Genomic DNA, 7,876 nt, shown 5'->3' with positions numbered 1-7,876 from the left:
TCTGTAGATGTCTTTTAGGTCTACTTGGTGCAGAGTTGAGTTCAATTCCTGGATATCCTTGTAAACTTGCTGTCTTGTTGATCAGTCTAATGTTGACAGTGGAGTGTTAAAGTCTCCCATTATTATTGTGTGGGAATCTAAGTCTCTTTGTAAGTCTCTAAGGACTTGCTTGATGAATCTGGGTGCTCCTGTGTTGGGTGCATATATATTTAGGATAGTTAGCTCTTCCTGTTGAATTGATCCCTTTACCATTATGTAATGGCCTTCTTTGTCTCTTTTGATCTTTGATGGTTTAAAGTCTGTTTTGTCAGAGACTAGGATTGCAACCCCTGCTTTTTTTTGTTTTCCATTTGCTTGGTAGATCTTCCTCCATCCCTTTATTTTTAGCCTATGTGTGTCTCTGCGTGTGAGATGGGTCTCCTGAATACAGCAAACTGACGGGTCTTGACTCTTTATCCAGTTTGCCAGTCTGTGTCTTTTTTTTTTTTTTTTTTTTTTTTGAGATGGAGTCTCGCTCTGTCGCCTAGGCTGGAGTGCAGTGGCTGGATCTCAGCTCACTGCAAGCTCCGCCTCCCGGGTTTACACCATTCTCCTGTCTCAGCCTCCCAAGTAGCTGGGATTACAGGTGCCCACCACCTCGCCTGGCTAGTTTTTTGTATTTTTAGTAGAGATGGGGTTTCACTGTGTTAGCCAGGATGGTCTCGATCTCCTGACCTCGTGATCCGCCCGTCTCGGACTCTCAAAGTGCTGGTATTACAGGCTTGAACCACCATGCCCGGCCAAGTCTGTGTCTTTTAATTGGACCATTTAGTCCATTTACATTTAAGGTTAATATTGTTATGTGTGAACTTGATCCTGCCATTATGATATTAGTTGGTTATTTTGCTCATTAGTTGATGCAGTTTCTTCCCAGCATCGATGGACTTTACATGTTGGCATGTTTTTGCAATGGCTGGTACCTGTTGTTCCTTTCCATGTTTATTGCTTCCTTCAGGATCTCTTGTGGGGCAGGCCTTGTGGTGACAAAATCTCTAAGCATTTGCTTGTCTGTAAAGGATTTTATTTCTGCTTCACTTACAAAACTTAGTTTGGCTGCATAGGAAATTCTGGATTGAAAATTCTTTTCTTAAAAATGTTGAATATTGGCCCCCACTCTCTTCTGGCTTGGAGAGTTTCTACTGAGAGGTCTGCTGTTAGTCTGATGGGCTTCCCCTTTTGGGTAACCTGACCTTTCTCTCTGGCTGTCCTTAAAATTTTTTCCTTCATTTCAACTTTGGTGAATCTGACAATTATGTGTCTTGGACGTGCTCTTCTTGAGGAGTATCTTTGTGATGTTCTCTGTATTTCCTGAATTTGAATGTTGGCCTGCCTTAGTAGGTTGGGGATGTTCTCCTGGATGATATCCTGCAGAGTGTTTTCTAACTTGGTTCCATTTTGCCTGTCACTTTCAGGCACACCAATCAGATGTAGATTTGGTCTTTTCACATAATCCCATATTTCCTGGAGGCTTTGTTCATTTCTTTTTACTCTTTTTTATCTACACTTCTCTTCTCGCTTCATTTCATCCATTTGATCTTCAATCTCTGATACTGTTTCTTCCAGTTGATTGAGTCGGTTACTGACGCTTGTGCATTTCCCACGTAGTTCTCATGTTATGGTTTTCATCTCTATCAGTTCTTTTAAGGACTTCTCTACATTGGTTATTCTAGTTAGCCATTCATGAAATCTTTTTGCAAGGTTTTTAGTTTCTTTGCACTGATTACATAGTTTCTCCTTTAGCTCTGAGAAGTTTGATTGACTGAAGCCTTCTCTCAACTCGTCAAAGTCATTCTCCATCCAGCTTTGTTCTGTTGCTGGCAATGAGCTGCGTTCCTTTGGAGGGGGAGATACGCTCTGATTTTTTGAATTTCCAGCTTTTCTGCACTGCTTTTCCCCCATCTTTGTGGTTTTATCTGCCTTTGGTCTTTGATGATGGTTATGTACTGATGGGGTTTTGGTGTGGGTGTCCTTCCTGTTTGTTAGCTTTCCTTCTAACAGTCCGAACCCTCAGCTGCAGGTCTTTTGGAGTTTGCTTGAGGTCCACTCCAGACCCTGTTTGCCTGGGTATCAGCAGTGGAGGCTGCAGAAGATAGAATATTGCTGAACAGCGAGTGTTGCTGTCTGATTCTTGCTCTGGAAGCCTCGTCTCAGGGGTGTACCCAGCCCTGTGAGGTGTGAGGTCTTGGTCTGCACCTAGTGGTGGATGTCTCCCAGTTAGGGTACTCAGGGGTCAGTGACCCACTTGAGTAGGCAGTCTGTCCATTGTCAGATCTCAACCTCCGTGCTGGGAGATCCATTGCTCTCTTCAAAGCTGTCAGACAGGGACATTTACCTCTGCCGAGGTTTCTGCTGCTTTTTGTTTAGCTATGCCCTGTCCCCAGATGTGGAATCTACAGAGGCAGGCAGGCCTCCTTGAGCTGTGGTGGGCTCCACCCAATTCGAGCTTACCAGTGGCTTTGTTTACCTACTTAAGCCTCAGCAATGGCAGGCGCCCCTCCCCCAGCCTCGCTGCCGCCTTGCAGTTAGATCTCAGACTGCTGTGCTAGAAATGAGGGAGGCTCTGTGGGCATGGGACCCCCAGGCCAGGTTTGGGATATAATCTCCTGGTGTGCTGTTTGCTAAGACCCTTGGTAGAGCGCAGTATTAGGGTGGGAGTTACCTGATTTTCCAGGTGTTGTGTGTCTCACTTTCCTTTGGCTAGGAAAAGGAATTCCCTTCCCCCTTGCACTTCCCAGGTGAGGTCATGCCTCGCCCTGCTTCAGCTCCCGCTGGTTGGGCTGCACCCACGGACCAGCAGCAACTGTCTGACATGCCCCAGTGAGATCAACCCGGTACCTCAGTTGAAAATGCAGAAATCACCTATCTTCTGTGTTGCTCATGCTGGGAACTGGATGCTGGAGCTGTTCTTATTTGGCCATCTTGGGTGCGCCCCCTGGTATATTTATTTCTATCACGTAATACAAGTAATGTGTTTTTCCTTTTGCCTTGACTGTCAGAAAGCTTGATCTACATCTATTTCTTTGTGATGATATTATTACCATATTTTGTCTCCCTTAATGTTACTCTTTCTGTTTATAGTTTAATTCCCCTTGTGGAAAATAATTATATTTACATTACCTGTTAAAAATGACCTGAACACTTAACAAAAAGAAGGAATAACTTATAAATGCATTGATTTTATATAATAAAAATAATAGTTTTGGACATTCTTTGTATTTTATGTGTTTGCTATTTGTCTAAAAGGAATTGTTTTCTTTTTCAGGCCTGAAAAGAAATTTAATGAAAAGAACAAGGTATTGTAAAATTAAATTATCTAAAACATTACTGTTAAGAAAAAAACACATTATAAAAGGTACAGTGAGAATCTTTTGTTACAAAGACATTTAGTTAGAAAGAAAGGACTTGGACGGGCATGATGTTTCATGCCTGTAATCCCAGCACTTTGGGAGACCCAGGCAGGTGGATCACAAGGTCAGGAGTTTGAGACCAGCCTGGACAACATGGTGAAATCCTGTCTTTAATAAAAATACAAAAATTAACCGGCCGTGGTGGCATATGCTTGTAATCCCAGCTACTTGGGAGGCTGAGGGAGGAGAATTGCTTGAACTTGGGAAGTGGAGGTTGTAGTGAGCTGAGATGGCACTATTGCACTCCAGCTTGGGTAACAGAGCGAGACTCTGTCTCAAAGAAAAAAAAAAGGAAAAGAAAAGGGCTTAGGGAAAGAAAAAGGGGCTTAAGAAAGAGTCGCCATTTATAACGGAACCCTTTTAATAAAAATCTGTTGTTTTAAGAAGTGCCTGTGGTTTTGTTCATATAAAAAGATGAATAAATACCACTTTTGTACATCTACTATATTCTGTAAATATTTTGAGGGCATTTGAAGCAGTATTATTTATCTTACAGGTCAAAAGCGAAATACATTCAGTGGATGACCTGGATGACATAATGTGGCCATCTGAAATAGCCTCAGAAGATTATGATTTGCTTTACCCTAATTATGAGACTTTTATGTTGCTCGCTGAACAACTCAAAATGGATTTTAATGGTAGGACCATTGCATAAGTAGAATGAGTTTTTATGTATCCTACAGTAATATTCACACACATTGCTTAGCATTGCACTATAGAACACTGATGTGTCATAGTGTTGCTTATCTCAGAAATATGTTTAAAATTAAAATAGACTGAGAAATAATGTATATTGTATACCAAAGAGCTATGATAACTCCACTGTACCTTTCTCAGTATGAAGAGCAGTACCAGCCTTTTTGTTAACTCTGCTTCTCTCGTATGCCTTCTTCCCAGATCAGGTTACCATTCTCTCCCACTCGGAATACTGCAATAACCTTAGAACTGTTTTTCCCACTACCCCACTTCCTGAGACCATGGTCTGCTCTGAAACTATAATTATTAATTTTTAAAAATTCAGATCTGTTGTTGTCTCTTGCTTATAACTCAGCTTACCACTTGCCATTGCTATCAGGTTAAGATTTGAATACTCGAGCTCTCTCCTGCATCATTTAATACACTTTTTTCCTCTGTGTCCTAGCCATTGTCTTAGATGTTTATTCCTGCAATTGATAGCTTTAGTGAGGTATAACTGATACGTGATAGACTGCACATATATAAGATGTACAATTTGATAAGTTTTGGCATATGTATGCACATGCGAAGCCATCACCATAATCAAGAGCGATAACATACCCATCATCTATAAAAGTGTCTTCCTGTCTCTTTGTATTCCTGTATTGAGAAACTACTAAATGTTTAAGTATTTGTGCTATTTTCCATTCCCATCAGCAGTATATGACAATTCTCATTGTTCCATATCATCACGAGCTCTTAGTATTGCTGTTTATTAGTTTTTAGTTTTTAGCTATTCCAATGGGTGCGTGTTGTGCGTGTCACTATGGTGTGAATGTGCATTACCCTAAGGACTAAGAATGTTGAACATCTTCCCGAGTGCTTTATTTGCCACCTGTATATCTTCTTTAGTGAAATGTCTTTTCCAATCTGGAGAGCTTATAAAGAATTAAAAATTAGTTTTTACTCTTATTTCTTGAGTTTTAAGAGTTTTTTTTTTTTAAATAGATTCTAGATAACATTCCTTTATTATGCTTTTTGGAAGGATTTTTTCCCAGTTTGTGGCTTGGCCTTTTGTTTTCTTAATATATTTTAAAGAGAAGGAGGTTTTCATTTTGATGAAGTCTGATATATTTGTTCATTTAATTATGGATTAAGACAGAAACATACTCATTTTCCCATCACTGGACTTCCAGGTTGTTTTCAATTTTTCACTGTTACAAACAAGGCTGCAACATTTATCTACAAACCTCTGGATATACACGTAGGAAGCTTTTGGTATTTCCACTAGCGAAACTGCTCAGTTGAAGGGTATGTGGATCTTCACCTTTAATAAATATTGCCAACATTTGAAAAGCCCGACAATGTCAAGGACTGGCAAGAGTGTCACATGTGATGGGTGTGGAAAGGCAGCTCACTGTAGCAGGTGCTGGGGACTCAGTTGGGGTCTTGCAGAAGCACTTATTTATAGCAAGAATGTTTCATAAATGGTATCTGATAGAGTCAAGAGTAGTGGGGAATAAAAACAAGTGGCTTAGAAATAATTATAGATCTAAAGTCAACAAAATACTTTTTTTCTAATGTAAAAATCCATACTTTTTTTTAGAGGGAGGGGGAACAACTTAAACCAGAAAACACCTTCATATTAATCATTCTTCTCATATACATCAAATTTGTACTTAATGCCTTTCTCCTCTTGGACATCAGAGAGAACACCTGGGTATTCTGGTAGAAGTTTATATTTCTCCAAATCAATTTCTGGAAGAAAGGTGTCACTTTCAAAGTCTTGCATGATCCTTGTCACAAATAGTTTAAGATGGCCTGGGTAATTCATGGCTTCCTTATAAACAGAACTGCCACCAACTATCCAAATCATGTCTACTTTATTTGCTAATTCTGGTTGTTCAGTAAGTTTTAAGGCATCATCCAGACTTCTGGCAAGAAAATGAGCTCCTTGTGGAGGTTCCTTGAGTTCTCTGCTGAGAACTAAATTAATTCTACCCTTTAAAGGTCGATTCTTCTCAGGAATGAAGAACCAAGTCTTCTTACCCATAATCACCAGATTCTGTTTACCTTCTACTGAAGAGGTTGTGGTCATTCTCTGGAAATATCTGAATTCATTCCTGAGCGGCGGCCAGGGCAGGTCCCCGTTCTTGCGAATGCCCATGTTCTGGGACACAGCGACGATGCAGTTTAGCGAACGAACCATGACAGCAGCTCTATTTTTTTTTCTTGTCTGACAAAGCATTCAGTGTGTCATTGTGATACACATTAGCTGTAGGTTTATCATAGATGCTTTGTGTCATGCTGACGAAGTTCATTTGTGTTCTTTGGTTGCTGAGAGGGTTTTTTTTTTTTTTTTAAATAAAGAATGAAGTTGAATTTTATCAAATGCCTTTATCTACTGAGATAATCATAAGGTTCTTCTGTTTTAGCTTTCTAATGAGTTGAATAACTAATATTTTAATGTTAAACCAACCTTGCATTTTAGAATAAACCCCATTTGCTTAGGATGTAGGCTTTTTAAAAATAATAAATCACTGGCACCAGACACGGTGGCTCATGCCTGTAGTTTCAGCACTTTGGGAGGTCAGAGCAGGAGGATTGCTTGAGGCTAGAGTTCGAGACCAACCTGGGCAACAAAGTGAGACCCTATATTTATTTGTATTCAGTTTGCCAAAATTTTGTTTAGAAATTTTTAAAATACTATTTTAATGTAGTTTTAGGTTCACAGCAACATTGAGAGGTACAGAGATTGTCTGTGTACTTCCTGTCCCCAGACATGCATAGCTTTTCCCATTATCAGTATTCTTCACTAGAGTGGTACAGTTGATATGATTGATGAACCAAAATGGCACGTCATAATCATCCAAAGTTCATAGTTTATATTAGTGTGCACTCTTGGTGTTGTACAATATGTGGGTTTGGAAAGGGCATATATTCATCATTATAGTATTGTACACATTATTTTTACTGCTCTAAAATTCCTTTGTGTTTCACCTATCTGCCCTTTCCTGCCCTCCTCAAACCCAGGCAACCACTGATCTTTTTACTGTATCCATAGTTTTGCCTTCTCTAGAATGTCATATGGTTGAAATCATACAGTGCATACCCTTTGGACTGGCGTCTTTCACTTAGTAATATGCATTTATGTTTCTACCATGTCTTTTTATGACCTGATAGCTTATTTTTGTTTAGCATTGAATAATAGTTCATTGTATGACTGTACTAGAGGTTGTTCACTCACCTATTGGAGTATATCTTGATTGCTTCAGAAATTTGTTAAATTTTTTATGAACGTTCATGAGGGAGTTTTCTTTTTTGTAATATCACTATTTGGTTCAGGGTAATGCTAGCACTATAGAATGAGTTGTGTTGTATTTTTCCTCTTTATTTTTGGGGGGAGAGGTTGTGTAAAATTATATTATGTCTTCCTAAAATGTTTGATAGAATTCACCAGCATAGCTGTCTGGGCTTGGAGTTTTCTCAACTTTATTTTCTTTTTTAGATATAGGGTGATTTGAGTTATCTATTTCTTCTTGATTGAGCTTTGGTAATTTTTATTTTTCAAGGAATGTGTCCATTTAATCTAAGTTGTCATGGTTAGTTACATAAAGCTCACATTATTATCTTGCCATTCTTTTAATATCTCTAGAATGTATAAAAATGTCACATTGGGCCAGGCACAGTGGCTCATGTCTGTAATTCCAGTACTTTGGGAGGCCGAGGGGGGTGTATCATCTGAGGTCAGGAGT

General features: G+C 39.4%; 1 pseudogene across 1 annotated transcript; it reads right to left on the bottom strand.

Moving 5' to 3' along the window:
* Positions 1–5,679: 5,679 nt before the first annotated feature.
* Positions 5,680–6,334, bottom strand: LOC106996384 (dihydrofolate reductase pseudogene; annotated as a pseudogene). The gene has a single exon (XR_001442621.3). The product of XR_001442621.3 is annotated as a dihydrofolate reductase pseudogene (transcript).
* Between the last annotated feature and the right edge of the window lie 1,542 nt (positions 6,335–7,876).

The sequence above is a fragment of the Macaca mulatta genome, chromosome 8 (genome assembly GCF_049350105.2).
Source record: "Macaca mulatta isolate MMU2019108-1 chromosome 8, T2T-MMU8v2.0, whole genome shotgun sequence".
Lineage (NCBI taxonomy): Eukaryota > Metazoa > Chordata > Mammalia > Primates > Cercopithecidae > Macaca > Macaca mulatta.
This window is presented reverse-complemented; position numbering and strand designations above follow the sequence as displayed.